Raw genomic sequence first — 12,391 nt, forward strand, 5'->3', positions numbered from 1 at the left:
GTTTCCCCCTGGCTGGTTTCAAGATTTTTTCTTTGTCTTTAGTCTTCTGTCTGTTTTAGTTTGACCCATGATGTATCTTGGCGTAGATTTCTTTGGTTTATCCTGTTTGGTGTTTGCTCAGCTTCTTGAGTCTGTATGTTTATGTCTTGTCAAATCTGGGAAATTTTCAGCTATTATTTTTCTAATACTTTATCAGCCCTGCCATCTTTCTCCTCTCCTTCTGGGACTCCAATGGCATGAATGTTAGATCTTTTGGTATAGTCTCTGAGGCTCTGCTCTTTTTTATTCCAGTCTATTTTCCCTCTGTTGTTCATACTGGGTAATTTCTATTCTATCTTTAAGCTCACTTATTCTTTCCTTTGTCCTCTCCATTCTGCTATGGAGCCCATCTATTAGGTTTTTTATTTTGGTCACTGTATTTTTAAGTTCTGAAGTTTCCATTTGGTTCTTCTTTATATCTTTTATTTCTTTGGTGAGACTTTCTATTTTTTTGGTGAAACTTTCTTTTTTTTTTTCCCACTTATTTCAAATGTGTTCATAAGTGCTCATTAGATCTTTTTTTTTTAATGATTGGCACCTGAGCTAACAACCGTTGCCAATCTTCTTTTTTCTTCCCCCCTGCCTTTCCTCCCCCAATCCCGCCCATACATAGTTGTATATTTTTAGTTGTGGGTCCTCCTAGTTGTGGCGTGTGGGACACCGCCTCAACGTGGCCTGACAAGAGGTGCCATGTCCACACCCAGGATCTGAACCAGTGATACCCTGGACTGCTGAAGGCGGAGCACACGAACTTAACCCCTCGGCCATGGGGTCGGCCCCTGAATCATTTTTAAGATGGCTGCTTTCACATCCTTATAGGATAATTCCAACATCCACATCATCTCAGTGTTGGCATCTGCTGATTGTCTTTTCTCATCTAAGTTGAATATTGTCTGTTTTTCTTAGTGTGATAAGTTGTTTTCAATTGTATCCTAAACTTTTTGGGTATTATGTTGTGAGACTCTGGATCTTGTTTAAATCTTCTGTTTTAGCTAGACTTCTCTGACATTTGCTGCTGGGAGAAGAGGAGTGCCTATTTATTACTGTCAGGTAGAGGTAGAATCCAGATTCCTGACTTAACTTCTGTTGACATCCTTGGGGGAGGAGTAAGAAGAGTTCCTTGTTACTGCTGAATAAGAATGGGAGTTCTGATTCCCCACTGGTCCTCTCCTGTGACCATTCTAGCTGGGATGAGGGAGGAGTGCCTCATTACTGCTCCATGTGGCCTCAACTGACACAATGGTTGGGAGGAGTTAGTTACCTCTGGAAGGTGATGAAGTCTTGCCTTCCTACTCAGCCTTCTCTGACACCACTCTGGTGTGGAGAAGGAGGAGAGCCTCATTGCTGCTAGGTGGGGATGGAAATCCAGGCTCTCCATGTGGTCTCTACTGACACCTTGGGGGGAAGGGGCTCATTACAGTCTGTCAAAGGTGGACTTCAAGGCTCTCTCCTTGACCTTTGGCCTTTGTTGATGGGGGCGAGGGTGGAGCCATGGTGTTTTTCATGGTGTTTGATTGGAATAGTTGGTTATTGTCTAAAAAGGGTTTCTGTCTTGCTAAGCTGCCCATTTTCTGGTCCTTTGGCTAGAGAGAGCTGTTTTTTTCTTAGGGCATTTTTTGTCTATGACCATTGGTGTTTCCAGGTTGATGGCTTCTCTAGCACCCAGTCTGGGATATATAAAGTAAAAAGAAAGCCCAGGGAATTCACTGCCGTCTTTCTTTGGGTCCCAGGGTCTGTAATTGGTTTGCCTTCTGTTTACCTTTCAGAGTTTTCTTATGTTTATTATGTATATAATGTCCAGGATTTTTAGCTATACTTAGTGGGAGGAATAGGGAGGCATGCATCTACTTCATCTTGTCCTATAACTGGAAACCAGTTCATTTCTTTATTTTATTTATTTATTTATTTATTTAGAGGAAGATTATCCCTGAGCTAACATCTGCCACCAATCCTCCGTTTTTGCTGAGGAAGATTGGCCCTGAGTTATGTCCGTCTTCCTCTACTTTATATGTAAGGTGTCTGCCACAGCATGGCTCGATGTTGTTCCGGTTGAGGCTATTACAAAGGAAGCTGCTATAGATGTTCACAAACAGGTCTTTATGTGGACATAACGTTAGTCTATATTCTTTTTTTCTTTCTCTTCTTTTCGCTTAAAACTCCGCTGTCCATACTCACTGACTTGCAGCAACAGAGCTTCTGTAGTGGCTTTGTGGAATTTATTGTGGATTTCTCAACTTTGGAGATATTTTGGAGTTTGTAGTATTCTGTTTTGTAGTAATGCTGAAGGCATGGTTTCATGTTTTGTTTTCTTTGTTATCCTTGCTGAACTTACACTTTTGGGGGGTAATGTCTGGAAAGGTTCATATCCAGTTGCTGTTATCCTTCAGACCTGGAAGCTTCCTACTGCAACACTTCTTGAACTTTAGAAAGACCTCCATCCATTGATCTTCACTGCATTCTTACCTGCTCCTATTTTTACTTCCCTCTAGGTCTTTTTCCATAATCTGTCACTATAATCATTTTCTTGCAGATTCCTGAACTCCCCTGCTCTTCTCTTCATCCCTCTTATTTATCTGGAGCAACCCGAATATGAATGAACTCAACCTCTCACTCTGTGTCCAATCTGTGCCTGAATATTGCTGGAGAAAGTCACACAGTCAGAGTGATTTTACTTTAAATTCGTGATCATTCGTACTTATAACTGCCCTGGAGTTTCACTGTGTTTCTCTTAATACACCAGTGAGATTCTCCATCACTACAGACTGGAAATTGGTCACATCTTCATGAATCCAAATGTGCAAACCTGTGTTGGCATCCATCTTCTTGTCCTTATGTTACTGTAGAGGAGGTTCCCCATCTCTTCTTGGGGTGAATTCTTCCATCTGAGCTCTAGAATCCTTCTGTTTCCCCTACTCAAGGACTTTACTCCTTCAGTTATCCCTTCTCTTCCATCACTTTATCCTCTCTTTTAGATCGTTCTCATCAATGTGTAAACATGTTCTGGGTTCTCCCATCCTAAATAGCATGCCTGCCTAAACCTCATCTTTTCTGTAGCTGTTGTCCCCATTTCTCCACTCTCATTTGAAGGCAGACTTCTCAAAGTAAAATTGTCTAATGGATATTGGTAGCCACTAGCCATAACTGCTATTGAAAACGTGAAATATGGTTAGTGTGACTAAAGAACTGAATTTTTAATTTTGTCTAGTTTTAATTAATTTAATTTTAACTAACTGCATGTGGCTAATGACTACAGTATTAGATAGAGCTGCTCCAATAAAATGGACTTGGACTCCTTTTTAGCAGTGGTTCATTTAAGGGCTTGTGCAAGGAAAATACAAGATGAACCCAGATCATTAAAAAATAATGAGGGCATGTAGAAAGGACATTGAAGCCAACTTGAAAGAGTTTCAAATGACAAATCTGGGACAGTTTGAGCATCAAAATAAATAATGATAATGATGAGTTAAAACCTGTAGGATAAAGTAAATATCCATGAGCCAATGCTGATATAAATAAACAAACAAATAAATACATAGAGGAGAAAGGACTGCTTTTCCTTATAGTTGAATTCTAATTAATGAAGGTAGGACAAATGATAGAAATATAAAATCACCATTGGGAGCCGGCTCTGCAGCCAAGTGGTTAAGTTCGCACACTCAACTTTGGTGGCCCATGGTTTTGCTGGTTCAGATTCTGGGCATAGACATGGCATCGCTTATCAAGCCATGCTGAGACGGTGTCCCATATAGCACAACCAGAAGGACCTACAGCAACAATATACAACTATGTACTGGGGGGCTTTGGGGAGAAGAAGAAGAAAAGAAAGATTGGCAACAGATGTTAGCTCAGGTACCAATCTTTAAAAATAAGTAAATAAATAATTAAACAGGAAGGTTCTTTTTAAAAAAAAATCGCCATTGGAAAACAGTGCAGTAAGAATTAGTGCAGGGACAAATCATGTATGGATGCTAAGTAAATGGGCCTAAATATGATAACAAACAACATATTTGCGTAGTCTCAAAGAATCTCCCCATCAGATATCTGATAGAAACCACCTTAACTGAGTGACCAAAGTTAATATCACCCCTTATGAGACATGGTATGATGTGTTGAGGAGGACACTAAGATGCAAACCTCAATCTAATCATGACCAAACATCCGACAAGTTTATTTAAGTAATATTCTACAAAATAACTAGTTAGTACTGGCAAGATCATGGGGCAAAGAAGGAAAACTAAGGACCTGTTCTCAGGTGGAGGAGACTAGAAGACATGACCACTAAATGCAGTATGAGATCCTGTATTGCATCCTGGACAGAAAAAGGACATTGGTGAAATTTGAGTAAGGTTACTATAGATTAGTTAATACCAACTAACATTGTATCAATGTTAGTTTCCTGTTTCTATAATTTTACCTGGTTACACAGAATGTTAACATTGGATAATGGGTATACAAGAGCTCTATATATTATTTTTACAACCTTTTAAAACTTAGAAATTATTTCAAAATGAAAAGTTAAAATTGTCTACACCTTGTACTTTCAACCCAGGTCTTTTTCTGAGCTGCAGGCTCATATGACCACCTGCCTTTTGGGAAACACCACTTGGATGTATCACAACATTGCAAATTTAACACGTTTAAAACAGAAGTATTGATTCTCATGTCTGTCCAGCTCCTCCCCACAGCCTTACCAGATGGTGTTACCATCCACCTAATTGCTCAAGCTGGAAATCTGGGAGTCATTTTTTTATCTTTTCTCCTCTCTCTCTCCACACATTGGATCCATTTCTTATTGATTCTATAAAATATTTCTTGGATTTTCTGATTTTTCATATCTACTGACATCTCCTTCAAACCACCAACCATCTCTTACTTTGACTGTTTCAGTAGTCTCTTAGCTTGTCTTCCACTCTTCAATCTCTTGTAGCAGCCAGAGCAACCTTTTACAACATGAGTTAGATCATGTCATTCTGCTTCTCAAACACTTAGTGATTTCTAATTGCATTTAGAATAAAATCGAAGCCCCTTATCTTGACCCACAAGATCCAGCCTGTTCTGACCCTGCAGCCTCTTTGATTTCATCTTGTGGCATACTTCCTCTTGTTCACATGCCCACTGGCCTTCTTTCAATTCCTCCAATATGACAAACTCAGTTCAGAGATCTACATCTGCTTCTCCTTGTACCTGGAATGTTCTTATTCCCATTCTTCTTCTAGCTAGTTCCTTCTCATTCTTCAAGTTGCAGCTGAAGTATCACTTATTCTAAAATAGGGCACCTTGTTCTTATTCCTTCACAGTACTTACCACTATTTCTATTTATTATTTTTTCTTTATTGCTTGTCACCTTTTCCTAAATTAGACTCTTAAGTTGCATGAGGGCAGGGACCATGTTTGTCTTATTCACCTCATTATCCTAGTGCCTGGCACTTAATAGGCTCTAAATTAATCTTTGAAACAACTAAATGAAGAAAGAAGGTAACATTTGTCTTCTTAAAGGATAAATAGAAAGTAGCTAGCCTAGAAAAAAAGTATGGAGGCAAGAAACAGCTTGGTGAGTATGTGTTTGTGTGTATGTGTGTGTATGTGTGTGTATAATTAAAAGTAGTTTGATGTTTCATAGTATATGAAGCTTGAGTGAAAGATTAGTCAGAAATTGGTGAAATAGGCTGGAGCTATATCCTAGAGGCTTTACCATATGAATTTATGAAACATATTATATGAGCTTATGGAACTCTTGGAACATTTTAGACAATAGAATAATATGGACAAATTTACATTTTAGAAAGATCAGATTTGTGACAGCAGTAAGCATAGAAACTGATAGATGGGGGCCGGCCTGGCGGTACAGTGGTTAAGTGTGCATGTTCCACTTTGGCGGCCCGGGGTTTGACGGTTTGGGTCCCAGGTGCAGACATGGCACTGCTTGGCAAGCCATGCTGTGGTAGGTGTCCCACATATAAAGTGGAGGAAGATGGGCACGGATGTTAGCTCAGGGCCAGTCTTCCTCAGCAAAAAGAGGAGGGTTGGCAACAGATGTTAGCTCAGGGCTAATCTACCTCAAGAAAAAGAAAGAAAGAAAGAAAAAAAAAGAAACTGATAGATGAATTTGAAGGGTGTTAGGGTGCTCCAAGGGAGAGATGATGGGTTCTGCGCCAGAGCACTAGTTGTAGACATGAGAAAAGAGGACGGATGAAGAAATACTTAAAGAATAGACTCACCAAAACTTACTGATTGATTAGACAGAGAAAGTAAGGAAGAAAAAGGAATTTATGTGTGGCTCCTAGATTTCCAAATTGTGTTACTGGGTAGATGGTGTTTACAGCAGAGAGAAAATACTGGAGGAGGAGCTACTTTAATAAGAGATGGTAATTAGTTGAGTTTTAGCTGCCCTTGAACATCTAGGTAGGGATTTCCATCAGATATTTGGATATATAAATCTTAAACTCTGTGGTGAGATCTCATATAGAAATGTAAAGCTGATGTTGGTTGTGGCCCTAAGAATAGATATGTTAGATAGAAATAGGCTTAGAGGGAGGTTATATAGTGTAAAGAAAGAAGTTGACTGAGAACAGATCCAGCAATAGAGATAGACTAGCATGTGAGGAAATCTTGAAGTAGACAAACAGGTGATATGAGGAAAATTAGGAGAATGAGGGCCAAGGAAACCCAGAGAAAAAAGAATTTCAAGGAGAGAGTGATCAGAGGTATTGCATGCAGCCAAGAAGTCATAAGAAGAGTCCTGAAAAATATGGATAGCATTTGGCACTGAGGGGACCTCAGCGAGGAGAGTTTCCATGGAATGACAAATGTATAAAAAGTGTAGATTTCAATAGGGTGAGGAGTGAATGGGAGGTCAAGAAATTTGGAGAGAGAAACAGAAAAATTAGATAGGTACAGGGTAACATGAGGTCTAGGCAGTGATTTTTATATTAGAGAAACAGACTGAGGGAACAGACCTCAGGAGAAAGAGAGAGAAGAGACAAGTTGAAAATACGGTTGGTTGTTGCTAGCATATAAAAATTTAAAAAATATCTTTTTGAATCCTGCAACCTTGTTACACTCACTTTTTAGTTCTACTAGCTTTTTTGTAGACTCCATAGGATTTTCTACATGAGCAATTGTGTCCTCTGTGAATAGACAGTTTTATTTCTTCCTTTTCAGTCTGGACACCTTATGTTCCTATTTCTTGCCTTATTGCACTGGCTAGAACCTCCAGTATGATGTTGAATAGAAGTGTGAGAGCAAACATCCTTGACTTATTCCTTTTCCTAGAGGGAAAGCATTCAGTTCTTTACCATTAAGTATAATGTTAGCTGTCCTGTATTAGGGTGAGAAAGTTCCCCCTTTGTTCCTAGTTTGCTGAGAATTTTTATCAGGGATGGATATTCAAATGATCTTATGCTTTTTCTGTTTTTGTCTGTTAATATGGTGAATTTTGTTGGTTGATTTTTGAGTCTTAAACCAACCTTTCGTTTCTAGGACAACCTTCCACTTGGTCATGTGGTATTATCATTGTTATATATTGTAGGCTTTGATTTGCTAAAATTTTGAAAGGATTTTTGCATCTGTGTTCATGAGAGATGTTGGTCTGTAGTTTCTTTTCTTGTAAGGTCTTTGTCTGGTTTTAGAATCAGGGTAATAATGGCCTCATTGAATGAATTGAGGAGTATTCTCTCCTGTTCAGTTTTCTGAGTTTTTATAGAATTGATATAATTTATTTTTGTTTTTTTATTGAGTTCATAATAGTTTACATCAATGTGAGATTTCAGTTGTACATTATTTCTTGACTGTCACCACATAAGTGCTCCCCTTCACCCCCAGTCCCCCCCCCCACCCCCCGCCTCCCCCTGGTAACCATTGAACTGTTTTCTTTGTCCCAGTACTTGTTTATATTCCGCATATGAGTGAAATCATATGGTGTTTGTCTTTCTCAGTCTGGCTTATCTCGCTTAGCATAATAGAATTGATATAATTTATTTTTTACATGATTAGTGTAAGAATTCACCAGTGAAGGCATCTCGGCCTGAAGTGTTTGGTTTTGTTTGTTGATGGGAAGATTTTTTTAACGAGGAATTCAGTTTCTTTAATGGTTTTATAGCTTAGATTGTTTTTTTTAGTAATCTTTGATAACGTGTATCTTTCAAGGAATTTGAATGTTTAATCTGAATTGTCCAATTCTTTGGCATAAAGTTGTTCACATTATTTCTTTTTATCTGTTATCTGTAGACTTTATAGTGATGCCATGCTGCTCATTCCTAATATTGGTAAATAATATCTTCACTCTTTTTTTCCTACTCAGTCTAGCTAGATCTTTATCAATTTTAACAACCTTCCTAAAGAAACAGCTTTTGATTTCATTGATTGTTATATATATTTTTGGTTTCTATTTTATTGATTTCCACTCTGTATTATTTCTGTTTACTTTGGGTTTAGTCTGCTCTTCATTTTTAAGTTTCTTATGATGGAGACTGAGGTCAGCGATTGGAATCTTTCTTCTTTCCTAATGTAGGTGTATAGTGATATCCATTTTCTTCTAAGTACTAGTTTAGCTGCATCTCACAAATTTTGATATGCTGAGTTTTCATTTTCATTCAGTTCAAAATAGTTCTTTTGTTTTATTCTTTGACCCATGGATTATTTAGAAGTAAGTTATTTTGTTTGCAAATATTTGAGGATTTTCCAAGTGTCTCTTTGTTGTTGATTTCTATTTTAATTCCACTGTTATGAACATATTTTGTATGATTTGAATACTTTTAAATTTACCAAGACTTGTTTTTCAGCCCCAAAGTTTGGGGCCATCTTCTACGTGCATTTGAAAACAATGTATTTCTGCTTTTGGTGAGTGGATTGTTTCTTATAAATGTTAATTATGTCAGATTGGGTGACACTGTCTAAAATTTTTTTGTCAACTTGTTTTATCAGTTATTGAGAGATGGGTGTTGAAATTTCCAACTATTTGTGGATCTGTCTGTTTTTCCCTGCGTTTCTATTAGTTTTCGCTTCCCTTTGTTTTGAAGCTCTCATGTTAGGCACTTAACATTTAGGATTGTTATGTCCTCTTGATAAGTTGAACTCTTCACTATTATAAAATGACCCTCTTTGTCCCTATAATGTTCTTTGTTGTGAAGTCTACTTTGTCTGATATTATTATAGCCACTCTGGCTGGCTGGCTGGCTTTGTTTTTCTTATGTTTCTAATTTAAAGTTAGTATTTTAAGATTTTTAATCTAACTTTGATTTTAGACTTGTATCTTTTCCCCCTTACCTTGAAAATCTTAATCCCTAACAACATTAGCTTTTTTATTTACATTATCTTATAAGGTATGGAAAACAGATTCAAAATAATACCAATGTTACCACTGACAATTAGATTATTGAATGAAGTTTAAGAGGTCTTACTGCTCTACTTGTTCTAAGAAATATATCACTAGCAATATAGAGCCAAAATACTGTGTTCTAGTCCCTTGAGATAATTCTCTCTTTTTTAGTGCTTTCTCAGGGTTTTCTTATTTTTTTATTTTTTAGGATTGCTTCTTAAATTTAATTTTACTTTTGAAATGTAATAGTTTTCTATGTTTCCAAAGTCAGAACTATATAAGGTATATTTGGAGAAGTATCGCATCCATTTCCAACCCTCTACCCACCTAACTCTTATCTTTAAAAGTTTTGGTCTGTCTTTCCAGTATTTTTTGCAAATATAAACAAATACATATACACACACATATAAATAAAAATAAAAACATATTAATGTTTCTCACCCCATTCTTACACAAAGTGAAATGTTCTCGCTGGCTTTTTTTCACTTAATAATATATCCCAAAGATCACTCCATATCAGAGTAATTAGAGAATACAGAGTTATCTCATTCTTTTTGACAACTATATAGAGATTTACCATAATTTATTCAACCAGACCACAATTGATGAACATTTGGGTTGTTATTACCCATAGAATCATCTTTCTTTTGGTTAGTATTAGCATGGTATATATTTTTCCATTCTTTTACTTTTAACCTAATTTTATCTTTGTATTTCTAGTGAGATTCTTATAGGCAGCATATAGTTAGGTTTTGCTTTTTTGTCCAGTCTAAAAATCTCCACTATTTAATGTGTATATGTATTACTCTATCTTCAAGTTTACTAATATTTTCGTCTGCCATATATAGTATCCTGTTAATCCCATTCAGTGTGTTTTTCATGTCAGACCTTGTGTTTTTCATCTCTAGACTTTCAGTTTTTAATGTCTTCTCTGTCTCTATTAAACATATGAGATATGGTTATACTGTTTTTTAATGTCCTTGTCTACGAATTCTATTATCTGTGTCATTTCTGGTTCTGTTACTATTGATTTGTTTTTCTTTTTCATTATGGACTGTATTTTCTTGGTTCTTTGCATCCCTGGTTATTTTCTGTTAGATGCTAGGCATTGTGAAGTTGCTGGATATTTTTGTATGCCTACAAATACACTTGAGGACTTAGTCAAGTTACTTGTTAGCAGTTTGATTTTAAGCTTTCTTAGATGGAACAAGAGTGATCTTTAGTCTAGGGCTTACATTTTTCCACTACTGAGGCAGTGCCCATGAATTGCCAGATTTTCTACTGTGGCCAGTGGGACCTCTTGCTAGCTATTGGGGGTTTCAGGAATTGTTCCCGCTGCTCTCTTCAAGAGGAGTTGCTCTTTTACCTAGCTCAGTTAGATTCCTCATGTGTATGTGCCTATCAGCACTCGGCTGAAGACTCTGGGGGGATTCTTGTAGCTCTCCGGAGGTTTCTTTCTCTCTGTGCAGCTCTCTCCTCTGTTACTCTGCCTGAGAACTCCTGTCTCTGGCTTTCCCCAACTGACAGCTCTCTCTCTTCCTCTCAGGGAGACCATGTAGCAGTAAGCTGAGGCAGTTGGAGGGCTCACCTTGTTTATTCCCCCTTCAGAGAACACTGTTTTGTGCTGCTGATTTTTTCCATTTTTTTTTTTTTTTTTTGGTTTCAGATAGGAGGGTAAATCGATTCCCTGTTACTCCATCTTGGCTGGACATTCAAGTTAACATTTGTTTACATCATTTAAAAAAGAAAACTATGGAAAGATTTAGATCATTTTGTATTTTATAAACAAGTTTGGACTAAATTTATTTTCCTTTGTAATTTCTAGACAATGTATTAATATCAAAAGCTTTATATGTCATATGTAAAGAAAAGGTAATTTAGTATACTAAGGTTGTTTTCAACCTTTTTTCTGCTCATTCATGTTTATGATGTGAAATTGCTTGATTTGCCAGTTAGCAGAATGCCTGTATCCTACATACTTAGAAAAATAATATTTCATAATATCTATAGCAAGTAAAATAACCTATATTTAATAATATTACTTGTTTGTTATAAAAAACAAGTTTTCAACTGTCTTACGTTTAAAAATTGAATGCTTCTGATGCCGTTTATAGACTCATATGTTTCGTTCATTGACATCGTTTTGGTTTGTGAGTGTTCTTACAGAAGTCTTTATATACTGAACTGCGTTTTTCTCAGTTTTCTTATACCTCATAAAATTATAGTGGATTTCTATAATTAAGGCTTCTCATAATTAGTATTTACAGGAGATAAATTTCTTATTACAAGGAGAGTAATACAATATATTCAGGCACAGTGCGAATGTAGAAGGATGCTGGGCTTTGAGTTAAGAAAGTAGAAGTTGAGTCTTGGCCTGCTTCTTATGAAGTTATATTACCTCTTTCAGCCTTATTTTGTTACTTTCTCACATAACCTTTTTGAGCCTTACTTTCTTCTTTAAAATGACATGATGATATTCTTCTCAAAGGCACGTGTGAGAATTAGGTGCATTTTGTGAAAATACGTAGTAAACTGCAAATGCTGTTTAAAAGTCAGATATCATTTTGAGGTTTAGCCTGAGAAGTGTAAGTTTCAAAGAGTATGTACAGTGGGAAAATTTGACTGTATCTGAGCCTAACATTGATAACAGGAATTATTATCTTGGCTTGTGCTTTCTTTGGTTAGTTTCAGAAATGTTTTAAATTTGATTTTTGATACCCAGTTTAACAGAAATGAGTCATATTATCATTTCTTTCTTTACTCGGCAGCACACAATTTGCACTTCCCCCACATATGTGATCTGTGGGTTGTGGAGAGAAAAAAGGATGTTGCTCAATATCCCACATCTTTCAACCAAGAGTACTTTTCAGCAACACTCATGAGTTTCTCTTAGGCATTAGGAAATTCAGACCCTTAGATGTTAAACTAAATTTGTGAACTCAGTAATATTTAGTGAGAAAATTTGAGTAGCAAATCCTTGTCAGATTCCATGTTCTCTGTAAATGCCAATGACTATTACCCATGGAGTGGATTGGA

At 36.8% G+C, this 12,391-nt stretch overlaps 1 protein-coding gene across 3 annotated transcripts in view; it reads left to right on the forward strand.

The window, feature by feature from the left end:
- Positions 1-12,391, forward strand: part of RASA2 (RAS p21 protein activator 2) — a 109,201-nt gene that overhangs the window by 50,586 nt on the left and 46,224 nt on the right. The gene's annotated exons all lie outside the window — the stretch shown is intronic.

Source organism: Equus caballus, chromosome 16 (assembly GCF_041296265.1).
Source record: "Equus caballus isolate H_3958 breed thoroughbred chromosome 16, TB-T2T, whole genome shotgun sequence".
NCBI lineage: Eukaryota > Metazoa > Chordata > Mammalia > Perissodactyla > Equidae > Equus > Equus caballus.